Source organism: Chiloscyllium plagiosum, chromosome 10 (assembly GCF_004010195.1).
Source record: "Chiloscyllium plagiosum isolate BGI_BamShark_2017 chromosome 10, ASM401019v2, whole genome shotgun sequence".
Taxonomy (NCBI): domain Eukaryota; kingdom Metazoa; phylum Chordata; class Chondrichthyes; order Orectolobiformes; family Hemiscylliidae; genus Chiloscyllium; species Chiloscyllium plagiosum.
This window is the reverse complement of record NC_057719.1, coordinates 68,950,581-68,963,454: the sequence shown is the minus strand read 5'-3', so window position 1 is coordinate 68,963,454 and position 12,874 is coordinate 68,950,581.

Below are 12,874 nucleotides of genomic sequence, written 5' to 3'. Positions count from 1 at the left end.
GTGTGACTATCTCCTGAAACACAGTATCCAGGTAATTCTCCTCCTCCCTGAAGTGTTGCAATGTTTGGAGCTCAGACTCCAGCTCATCATCTTTGAGCCAGAGTTCCCCAAGCAAGCACCACTTCCTACAGATGTAGTCATGTATGAAACACAATGGGGTCCACCAGCTCTGACATCATGTAGGTACAACACATAGCCTGGCCCTGCATCTCTGTTTTATTTACTTAGTTCTTAATTTGATTTTTAAAAAGAAATTCCCATTGATCTTTTAGTTTGGAGCCCGTTTATCTTCAATCTGGAAGTAATCTATTATAGAGTCAAATTAGTTGCTATCACCAACCAATCAACCTATGGTTTACCTGTGACATCACTCTTTTGTTGGGGGGGGCACGGCCCCCTTCAATTTATCCTCATGAATAAAATCCCGACAAACAATGAGACAATAAAAGTGAATAAAAAGTGTCTCCAAATTCCCCGAACTATATACTCACTCAGGCTGTGTCTCATACCACATGTGATCTCTCCTTCCTGACCATGCAAACTTTCCTGATTAAATGCTTTTAACAGGCTCTCTTTTAACAGGATTCAGGTTTCAAATGATTGACTAATGACTGTCCCTCAGTCAGCTGAGTCAGCTTCCTCACTCACCTTTTCACTAGACTACTGAATTTTAAACTTTTTAAATGGAGAAAGAAAAGAAGGACTTACGAGTTCTATTCTGATGCTGCTTCCAAATTACCCAAACTATATAGTCACTCAGGCTGTGTTTCACTCTGAATGTGATCTCTTCTTGATCGTGCGACTCACCTTTGATTTTATAGCTGTCCAATTACATGTTCAATGAGAAGTCATGAATGAGCTAGACTTTCTGCAACTTCCTGCGATATTGACAGGTTGAAATCCATTGTATTTTCCCCCATCGGAAAACTCAACACTTATTGGAACTTTGGACAACAATATGGAACATTGGTTGACCATGAACTAATCAGTGTTTTGAACTAGCTTGCTTCTGAAAAGAACCTGAAATGTGATTATTTCTAATAATCAGGAACATTTTATTCTCTTTTCCATTGGTTTTATCTCTCTTGGCAGGAGTAAGGTCTGTTTTTCCTATGGATCCCTTTCCAATAGAGTTAACAGATCAGACATATTTAAGAAAGGATTTTGAGTATTCTGTGATATTTATGCAAGCTGACTTCCGGTTTTATTTTCTCTTTGTAAATTTCTAATTCCCTTCAGGGAACGATAAAAGCAACAATGCAATGTTGGCAAAATCAAAAGCTGCTCTTTATACACACACTCCTAATGATGGCCTGGAACAGAAGAATCGCAAAATAATTCACTATGTGAAAAAGGTTCCTCGCTACCATATCAACAGAAAGCATAATGTGAAGTATTGGTATGAGGAGCCAGCAGTTGGAATGAGTAAGTGATGACATGTTATTTTTGTTATAAGGTTATCTGACTGAGCTGTATTGGTGTGAAATTCCACTGAAATGTTGGATTTCAGGCAGCATACAACATCACCTGATCATCAATTGAAAATATAAATCCTTTCTGTTGGACTCATGTAATTTTTTTTTTGCCCCTTTTTGCACCAAGTTCTAGCATTTCCAAAGTTGATTAAGACAGGCTATTCTCAGGTAAAGGGATGATTAGGAAGTGGGAGGCATTCAAGAATGAGATAATTACGAGTTCAGAGAGAGTATGTTCCTGTTAATGTGAAGGGCAAGACTGGGAGGTGTAAGGAATGCTGGATGACTAGTGAAATTGAGGTTTTGGTCAAGAAAAAGGAGGCATATATAAGGTCTAGACAGTTTGGATCAAGTGAATTCCTAGAAGAGTATAAGGGCAGTCGGAGTATACTTAAGAGAGAAATCAGAAAGGCAAAAAAAGGGGACATGAGATAGCTTTGGCAATTAGAGCTAAGGAAATTCCAAATAGATTCTATAAATACATTAAAAGCAAAACAGTAACTAGGGAGGGAATAGGGCCACTAAGATCAACATGGCTGTCTATGTGTGGAAACACAGGAGATGGGTGAGATACTAAATGAATGTTTCATGTCAATCTTTATAGTGGAGAAGGACTTGGAAGCTAGGGATCTAGGGGAAATAAGTAGTGGTCTCTTGAAAGAGTTTATGTTCTAGAAGAGGAGATACTAAAGGTCTTAAAATGCATAAAGGAAGATAAATCCCCAGGACCTGATCAGGTATTTCCCAGAACTTTAGTGGGAAGCTAGGGAAGAAATTGCGTTGCCCCTTGCTGAGATGGTTGTATCATCAATAGTCATGGGTGAGGGACTAGAAGACTAGAGATTGGTTAATATGGTGCTATTATTTAAGAAAGGCTGTAAGGAAAAACTGGGGAACTATGGATCAGTGAGCCTTATGCCAGTGGTGGGTAAATTATTGCAGAGGATTCTGAGGGACAAGAATTACACGCATTTGAAAAGGCAAAACTGATGAGGGGCAGTCAACATGGCTATGTGCATGAGAAACCATGCTCCACTAACTTGATTGAGTTTTTGAAGAGGGGACAAAGAAAATTGGTGAAGGCCAGCAGTAAATGTTGTTTATATGGGCTTCAGCAAGGGGATCAACAAGATTCCACATGGTAGAGTGGTTAGCAAAGTTGGATCACATGGAATCCAGGGGGAGCTAGCCAATTGCATAAAAAGTTGGCTTGAAGGTGGGAGACTGAGGGTGATTAGATTAGATTAGATTACTTACAGTGTGGAAACACCGCCCCGCCGAAGCGCAACCCACCCATACCCCTACATTTACCCCTTACCTAACACTATGGGCAATTTAGCATGGCCAATTCACCTGACCTGCACATCTTTGGACTGTGGGAGGAAACCGGAGCACCCAGAGGAAACCCACGCAGACACGGGGAGAATGTGCAAACTCCACACAGACAGTCGCCTGAGGCGGGAACTGAACCCGGGTCTCTGGCGCTGTGAGGCAGCAGTGCTAACCACTGTGCCACTGTGCCACCCACAATGGTGGAGGGTTGTTTTTCTGACTGGAGACCTATGACCAGTAGTGTGCAAACAGGATGAATGCTGAGTCCATTGCTTTTCATCATTAATATAAATGATTTGGAAGTGAATATAGGAGGTATGGTTAGTAAGTTTGCAGTTGACACCAAATTAGCTAGTGTGGATAGTGAAGAAGATTATCTCAGAGTATTACGGGACCTTGATTTGATAGGCCAGTGGACCAAAGCATGGCAGATGAAGTTTCATATAGATAAATGTGAGATGTTGCATTTTGGTAGGGCAAATCAGGATAGGATTTATACAGTTAATGGTAGATCCTTGGAGAGTGTTGCTGAACAAAGACACCCAGGGTGCAGGTGCATAGTTCCTTGAAAATGGAGTTGAGGTAGACAGGGTGGTGAATAAGGCATTTGGCATTCATATACTTTCATTGGCCATAACATTGTCATGTTGCAACTGTACAGGACATTGGTGAGGCTAATTTTGGAATACTGAGTACAATTCTGGTCACCCTTCTATAGGAAGGATGTTGTTGAACTTGAGAGAGCGCAGAAAAGCTTAACTAGGATGTTGCCAGGTTTGGAGGGTTTGAGCTGTAGGGAGATGTTGAATAGGCTCAGGCTTTTTTTCCTGGAGTGTCGGAGGCTGAGGGGTGACCTTATGGACATTTAAAAAATAATGAGGGGCATGGATAGGCTGAATAGACAAGGTCTTTTCCCTCAGGTGAGGGAGTCCAGAACTAGAGGACATAGGTTTAAGATGAGAGGGGAAAGATTTAAAAAGATCTGAGGAGTAACTGAGGGTGTTGCGTGTATGGAACAAGCTGCCGGAGGAAGTGGTGGAGGCTGGTACAATTACAACTTCTAAAAGGTACCTGGATGGACATATGAATAGTAAGTGTTTCATGGGAAATGGGCCAAATGCTGGCAAATGGGACTAGGTCAGATTGGGATGTTGGTCAACATAGATGATTTGGACTGAAAGGTCTGTTTTGTGCTGTATGACTATGACTCTGATTAATATTCCCTCTCAGTGCTACACTAAAGCTGTCAATCTGATTCTTAACCACAATCAGAATGGAACAGGATGAGGGAATTTCCTACTTCTATTTGAGCTGAGTTTGAACTAAGAATCTGGGATTCATATTTCATTCTATTGCGTATTTTCAAAAGAGAATACATCACTTACTGATTAAATAGGGGCGAATAGAGGAGATGGAACCACATACGGTGTCTTAGAAAGTAGATCCTTGTTCCATCCAGATACACATTCAGTGAAAAAAATACATCATGGAATTCACTCCTCCCTGATGCAAACTATTCAGACAAAAATCTCTATTATGAAACACATTGAAAACAAATCATAAACTGATTTTTCCTGTACTCCTTGACTCTTCGCCACCACTGTAATCAAATGGCCAAAGAAGAATTCAGAGTCCAATTGCCCAGCAGACTATCTTGGTATCAGCTTATTGGACAATTACTTCTTGAGACTGCCAGTTGGAGTTTGAGCTCTGGAAATGGCAGTAAGATTTCTTTGCCCCCTCCTTATTCTTGCTGCAATCCACCTATCACTGTAGAACCCCATTTGTTCAGTGGCTCAGTGGTTAGCACTGCTGCCTCACAGCTCCAGGAACCTGGGTTTAATTCCAGCCTTTGGCGATTGTCTGTGTGGAGTTTGCACATTCTCTCCATGACTGTATGGGTTTCCTCCAGGTGCTCTGGCTTCACTCCACAATCCAAAGATATGCAGGTTAGATGAATTGGCCATGCTAAATTGCCCATAGTGTTCAGGAATGTGAAGGTTAGGTGCATTAGTCAGGGGTAAATATAGAGTAATAGGATAGGGGAGTTGGTCTCGGTGGGTCACTCTTCACAGGGTCATTGTGGACTTGTTAGGCCAAATGGCCTGTTTCCACACTGGAGGGATTCTACAATTCTATAAGGCTGTAAATTCTCTACTCTGCACAGCTCCTCCACTTTTCTAAATACAAGTATGTTCCTTCTGGTCAACTAGCCAGTGGAATTTTATAACAGAGTTCACTGAAGAAGCCTTCCATGCAAGGATATTAAACCAATAACCAAAGCAAATGGAGTCACATCTTCAGCAATGTCTGTGGGTGAACAAGAGGTCTTTCACTAGGGGGAGCCCTCAGCTCCTTAAGCGACAGGTTGTTCTTTACATGGGAGCTGCTGTTTGATGTTCACATTGGGCTACTCAGTTTATCTTTTACAGCATTTAAGTAAATTCTCAAAGAAAGAAAAAAATAAGTTGCCAAGAAAAAGGTCATTCACACCAACACTTACCAGTTTTTGTGATATTTATTTGTGGACTGGGTGGGTTGCGCTTTGGCGGGTCGGTGTAGACTTGTTGGGCCGAAGGACCTGTTTCCACACTGTAAAGTAATCTAATCTTCTTTAGTTGTACGACTGAATTAATTATGACATTAATAAATAATGGGTCTTTCCTTGGGCAGTGATACAAAGGTAATTCTTGAAGGGTAGCCCAGCTAGTCCCATTCAACACCTTATTCTGTCTGGCTTAATTTGGTTTCACTTTGAACAATTTCTCTTTTAACTTGACTCATTTCCTTCAGGTGTTGGGACATGACCCTATCCAGTTATGCTGGGTTCTTGACTCAACCTTTGTGTGTGTCATTGCCAACCTGATTTCCACTTCTGCTTCATCCTTTATTCAGATGCATCCTATAATACACATTGACCATATTGTCTTGCTTTTGCTGTTTCTCTGATCTGGAAACTTTCATTTATTCCATTTTCATTTTCCATCCATTGCTGTGTAATATGATCCTGTTTTGACTTATCCTTTACCTACTGGATTTCCTTTGCAAACTTTGACAATGAGTTTTCCAGAGACATGTATGACAAGCATTCTGTTTCTATAAATTTCTCAAGTATGTTTCTTTCTTCCTGTTTTTACAACACACTCAGTTCTTCTATTTTCCCCTTTTCTGCTGTAAGCACTCTAATAGCTGTACCAACTACATCAGACCTAGGGCTGAATTTCCTCAATCCTGTGATGGTTGCTTTGGGTCATTCGAACATAGAACCGTAGAATCCATATTTTGTGGAAGGCAGGGCATTCACCCCATCAAGTCCACACCTACTTTCTGAAGATAATCCCATCCACACTCATCCCCTTACCCGATCTTTGTAACCCTGCAATTCCCATGGCTAACCAGCTAGCCTGCACATCCCTGGACAATTTAACACAGCTAATCCACCTATTGTGCACATCTTTGGACTGTGGGAGGAAACTGGAGCACCCAGAAGAAACCCACACAGAGACACTGAGAATGTGCAAACTCCATAAAGATAGTTGCACGAGGGTGGAATTGAACCTGGATCCCTAGCACTGTGAGGCAGCAGTGCTAACCACTGAGCCACCGTGCCTCCCTGCAGGGTAGATCATTCAGCCACTCAGCCTCAGCAACTATTCAGTATGGTCACAGCTGACCTTTGGCTTCATGACCATTTTCCCATCCTATTTCCATATTCGCTGACTTCCTGCCTGACTGTCCTAGACTTGAATACGTTCGTTGATGTATCATCCACAACTCCTTGGCGGAGAGAGAATTTCAAAGACTCATTATGCTTTGGGTGAAGAAATTTCTCCTGATTGCTCCATTATACTAAGGCAATGCCACGTTATTTCAGGATCCCAAATTTATGCTACCCTTACCTTGCTTCCTCATGAGCTGCAATGTCTTGTCCATTCATTTGTTTCAATTGTCCAGAGCCTTCTGTGTGAGGCAACAATCTATATGCTGCACTTTACTGACTGCTCACTTTCCAGTCTTTACATTGGGGCCATTAAATACACAGCTGATGAGCAAAGTTTCTGTCTACAGTTAAAACCCCCGGAGCTCACCAGGTTAACTTTGTCTTCCTTCTCCACCCTGGTCTCTCTGTCCTTGGCTTCTTTTACAATACTCTAGTGAAGCTTATCGCAAACATCAGGAACAATAGTTCAATGGTCCCTCAGTCATGTAAGCTTATAGTCTGAAAATTAGACTTAGCAACTTCATACTCCAGTCACATCTTTCATTTCCTTGGAGTAAGTATTGCTGGTGATATTGGTGGACTATCAGCATTCAAAGAGAGGAGATATGGCTTCATTTTTCAATTCTGTGCAATTTTTGAGAAGATCATAGTGGTAGTATAGCAGAGGTGGTCCTTTCTAATCTGTTTTTAAGCTAATGGACAGGTATACTTTACGAGCTTCTTTGTTTTAATTTTAATTATGATTCCCATCTTGTTTATTTGTCAGTTTCTCAAGTCCTTCTTCAATTTTCTTTTTACATGAATTTCATAATTTCATAATTCTTTGACCATACTTGACTTAGAGGACGTGTATGTTACCCAGTTGTTCCACCAACACTTCTTTTCCCTGCTAGATTTTCCACCCCCTTTACCAGCATTATGAAAATGACTGTACCACTAATTTTTCCGTTATGATTGCAAGGTTTTTTATTTGAAATTATGCAAATCTAATTGGTCACAATCATTACACAAATTGCTAACTGAATATTAATCAATTGTTGCTCTTAAATTTGTTTATGTTCCAAAACAGTAAAAGCTGTTCCCTGTTAATGTATTGAATGTCCAGGAAGAAAAACCGGACAGGAAGATAAGCAAGTTTTATAGCAGTTTAATTTAAAATCAGTGAACTGTAAGTAGCTCCCAACTTACAGAAGTATCTAAATTATGGCCAAAGGTCTCTAATATAGGGAAATATTTTAAATTAGTAACATTTTTATTCACCAATGGAGCGCTTTGAGAAATAAAATGCCTTTGTCGTTTATTGCAACAGGAAAAAAGCCCCCACAGACATTTGGAACATATGGGACTTTGCTGGGATTGTGTGACTCCTTGCGGAAGTGAAATCCAGTGCTAACGACAATGGCGACTGTTTCTCATAAGAAAACATGACAGTTTCGTATATGGGGATTCGTATATGTGACTATTATTATCCATCGCTTGAATGTGATTGCAATGTGTATTTAAACAATCCAAAAAAAACATTAAAGCTAAAGAATAACATCATGCAGATGAATGTCAGGCATTGAAAAGATTTAAAGCATGTTGACTGTGAGTTTGTAAATCCTTCCAAAACCAGGCAGATGGAATCGGAGAGATTCTTGGTAAGTCGTACAACGGAAAGAAATTGGAGCCTCTGCTCTGTGTTACTAACTGTAACTCCAGGCGACAAGATGCATAAGAAAGCGTATGTTACCACCACAACTTGAGCTGGTTGGTTCTTTAGGCTGCATGTTGACCACATTGACACGAACAACATTTAGTTTGATCTCTATTCTAATAATGGTGAAATCTGGACATGCCAGCTGGCCTAATGCTGGAAATTACAGTGCTGTGGGTCAAACCTACCTTTGAGCAGAGTACAAAAAAAAATGAGTTAACATTTTCCTTAGATTGGTAACAGTCTGCCTAGATAGACAATTGCAATTAATAATGATCTTGCTTGTACGAGGACACCTTTTACATATGCAAGTGAAACCAAGCTTTCAATTTCTACCCCAGAACAACAAAGGTAGCAGCCACAACATGCAAACATTACCATCTCCAATTTCCCCTCCAAGTGACACACAATCTTGACTCAGAGACATATCAATGTTTCTTTAACACTGGTCAAAATCCTGATACTTTCTACTCCACAACACTGTGGAACCTAATACAGACCGCAATGATTTAACAAGGCTCATCATCACTGTCCCAAGACGAACTATGAATATGTAACAAATGCTGGCTTGCCAGTGACAACCATGAATTAATACAAGAGAAGATTGGATATAGTCCTACCTAATGTTCATAAGTCAATGAAAAAAAATTGAAGCACAATATTTATTTAGTGCAATAACATTTATTCTAAACTTTATTGGACTAAAAGTGTATGGTGATAAATTCAAGAAAAGGTTCACTTTTTTTCTGTGTCACTTAAGAGTGTCCATGTGCATCATTGACTTTTGTGCTATTAGTGACAAGCTGAGTACAGGGAATTGGCAGAAATGAGTGGAGGTATTATTTAAAGCAACCTGTAACCTTTCTCATGAGTGACACAATCATTTAATTAGGAAATTAAAACAAATTTTCATCATTTAATTAGGAAAGATCTGGATCTGGCATAAATAATTTGATTTAGCAATTTTGAAAAAAGATTGCATGTGTTTTAGAAAAATGCATTCAAATCAAATAAAAATCAAGTTTGAACAATACACCATGGGAGAATGACTGGACAAATAGTTCTTTGATCGTGTGGATTTCAAGATGTATGTTTTAGAATGCAGTAGTCTGCATCTTAGGCGTAACTAATGCAAAAATACAATTGATATAGTATACTGTGCTTATGGTTTAAATGGCTGCATAATAGAAAGGTAATATCCAGAACTATAAAATGCTGTTTTTGCAAGGCTAACTTTTTAGGACTTTATCATTGTGTAACTTTCTGTGGTTATGAAGATCAAACATGCATTTCAATTTAATCTGAACTGATCTCACCCATCAAGTCTTAAGTAGATTCAAACCATGGGAAATCTATAGATAAGAGACATTTTGGGCTTGATCCCAATTTTTTTTTTAAAGAATAAAGTTTTTTATTCTTTAAATCCTGAACACAATGCGAAAGGCTAAAGTCCTCTGAGCTTTGAATACACTTTGAAGTTTTAACAATGTAGTCACTTGCAAAGTATGAGTTCATGCTGTTGAAAAGATGATTAATTGTTTTGAATTTTACATTTGAATCTGCTGTGAATATTGGAAGATGAACATATAAAATCCAAAAGATCATTTGAAATAGTTTGCAAGTGTTAGTTCTGACCATTTCGAACCAGCCCATGTTTGAACAAGAAACAGCTTCTGATGTTGAATAGTGTTTGTAGGAAATTGGCAAAAATGGGTGGAGGTATTAGTTAAAGCATCCTGTACCCTTCCTCATGAGTGACACATCATTTAGTTAGGAAATAATCTGGATCTGACATAAATAATTTGATTTTGCAATGAATTCACAGTTTTGTTTATTTTGCATGTGTTGTAAAAAAGTGCATTCAAAATCAAGTTTGAACAAAATACTGGGGAGGAATGATTGTAATAGTAGTTCTTTGGTAATTCAGTCATTCTGAATATTGACTTGCTTCATAGGAGTATAGCTCAGAGAATCATTGCTATATTATTGCTGCTCTGCCTTGAATCTGTGTTTGTGATGGAAATGCAGCTTAATGCAATTTATGCTATACTGCCTTCATTGCCTCAATAGGAAATTATGTTTTACCTCAATTAATGTTCTCGCCCTTTCCTGTGGAGAGAATTTGATTTCCAATATTTACAACTATATTCAAATACAAAATTGCCACTGTTGGAATATTGCGTGCAATTCTGGTCTCCTTCCTATTGGAAAGATGTTGTGAAGCTTGAAAGTGCTCAGAAAAGATTTACAAGGATGCTGCCAGTGTTGGAGGGTTTGAGCCATAGGGAAAGGTTGAATAGGCTGGGGTGTCAGAGGCTGACGGGTGACCTTATAGAGGGTTATAAGATCATGAGGGGCATTGATATGGTAAATAGACAAAGTCTTTTCCCTGGCGTGGGGAAGCCCAGAACTAGAGGGCATGGGTTTAGTGTGAGAGGGGAAAGATATAAAAGAGACCTAAGGGGCAACATTTTCACGCAGAGAGTGGTACGTTTAGGGAATGAGCTGCCAGAGCAAGTGGCAGAGGCTAGTACAATTTCAACATTTGAAAGGCATCTGGATGAATGGAATAATAGGAAGGATTTGGAGGGATATGGGCCGGGTGCTGGCAGATGGGATTAGATTGGGTTGGGTATTTGGTCAGCATGGACGGGTTGGACCGAATGGTCTATTTCCATGCTGTACATCTCTATGACTCTATAAAAGCTGCATTAAAGACACATTTATGACAATTAATGTAATTTGAAAGTAATTGTATTCTTAAAACTTCAAACTTGAAGGCTTTTTGTTATTTGACTTCTAGCCAGGGTCTACTAAATTGCTTTGGTATCAATGGCGAAGTAATAAAATTCTTAGCCAATATAAATAGTTATTCAAACTTAGAGTTCAAATTATGATTATATTGCAATTTGGCCTTTTTTTCTGAGAAATATTTTCTTAAGTTCAAATCTAGATGGCAACTTGTGTAGGTGTAAGAAGTTTCTGTCATCCAAAATCTGAGACTCTAATCAGTGTTATCTGCAGGTTAGTGTGCCCCAGTTTGACAGTTCGGTCACAGTGAATCATTTACTGAGATTCATGTGAACAATCTGTAAATCTGGTGGCAGGTTTTTTTTAAGTTATGAGGAGCTTTATGAATGTGGCATGGTCATTACACATTGGGTTAAGAATTCCAAACTAATTACAAGTACATGAATCATTATCTGTTGAGATTGTTGCTTTTTAGTGATGCAGTTTAAGAGGTAAACATTTACAAGGGCATGATGCACAATTCTTCTGTTAGAATCCCTTCAGTGTGGAAGCATGTCATTCGGCCCATCGAATCCACACTGGCCCTCTGAACAGCATCCCACCCAGATCTACCCCGCTACACGATCCCAGTTGCCCTGCAATTTCCCATGGCTGATTGTCCTGGCCTGCAAATACCTGGACACTTTGGGTAATTTACCATGGCCCATCCATCTAAATACCTGCACACCTTTGGACTGTGGGAGGAAACCAGAGGACCCATATGGAAATATGCAAACTCCACACAGACAGTTGCCTGACATTTGCTGGAATTGAAGCTGGGTCCCTGCTGCTGTGAGGCAGCAGTGCTAACCACTGAGCCACTGTGCCACCCCTTCTTTGAAATGGTTTCATGGGATCTTTTGCATCCACCTTGATTTACTATTACAGCTAAAAGATGACATCTGTAATAGCTATTCTTCTTTACTAAACAGGAGTAGCCTTGAACTTATGCACAATTCTGGGAATGGGCGTTTATCCATGACCCTCTGATTCAGAGACCTGAATGCAGCACTGAACCATATACTGACACCTAGCGCTATGTCCTATAATAAAATGAAGCAATTGCTAATTTGTGCTCTTTTTGGTTGATCTTAGATGGATTAGGATAGATTTTACAAGCGCATGCTCCCCACAAGTAAATGTAAAGTTGTATGATTTTTGTGTTCAGGCCAGACAGAGTGGGATAGATTGGGGTGGGGAAGAATGGCTGTCATATTGATCCTTTTCTCTTGCAAAATATCCCCGTCCATTTCCAACAGGGAAGTCTGTTTAATGTCTGGCATATTAGAAAACTTTGACTAAACCTGCATTCTATTTCTTTCTCAGCTTCCTTTTATTGTACATGAGGATGTATGGATTTTGTTACATTTTTCTCTATTTATTTCTTCAGCTAATTTATTTTCATCTTGAATCTGCAATGGTCACTGGCTTCCTGTTGTCAGAGCCTTTACGTGTGACAATTGATCTTACTTCCGTCTCTGATCATGGTCTATGGAACTCCCTTGGATTTCATCCAGAGGTTATCTGATCACTAGAAACTGGAAGCTTAATGAGTTACTACTTATGGACTTTCATTGGGGAAAAAGATATTTAAGGAATTCCAAAAATACTTACATATTAATGATGCACTCGGGACACTGTCATCTTTGCTTGGGGAGGCAGGGAAAACATTCAAAAGAGTGGGAGATTAATTTAGATTTTTTAAAACGTCTGTGACAACCAACTGTCCTTATGAGAGGAAATTTAAAATGTTCAGAGGTACAGTGCATAAGAAATCTTAACCAAGCACCTCCCGAAGGAATCTAGTGACCCAGTTATTTTGCAACTTTTATACCAATGTAGCTGTGCTGTACCTACAAA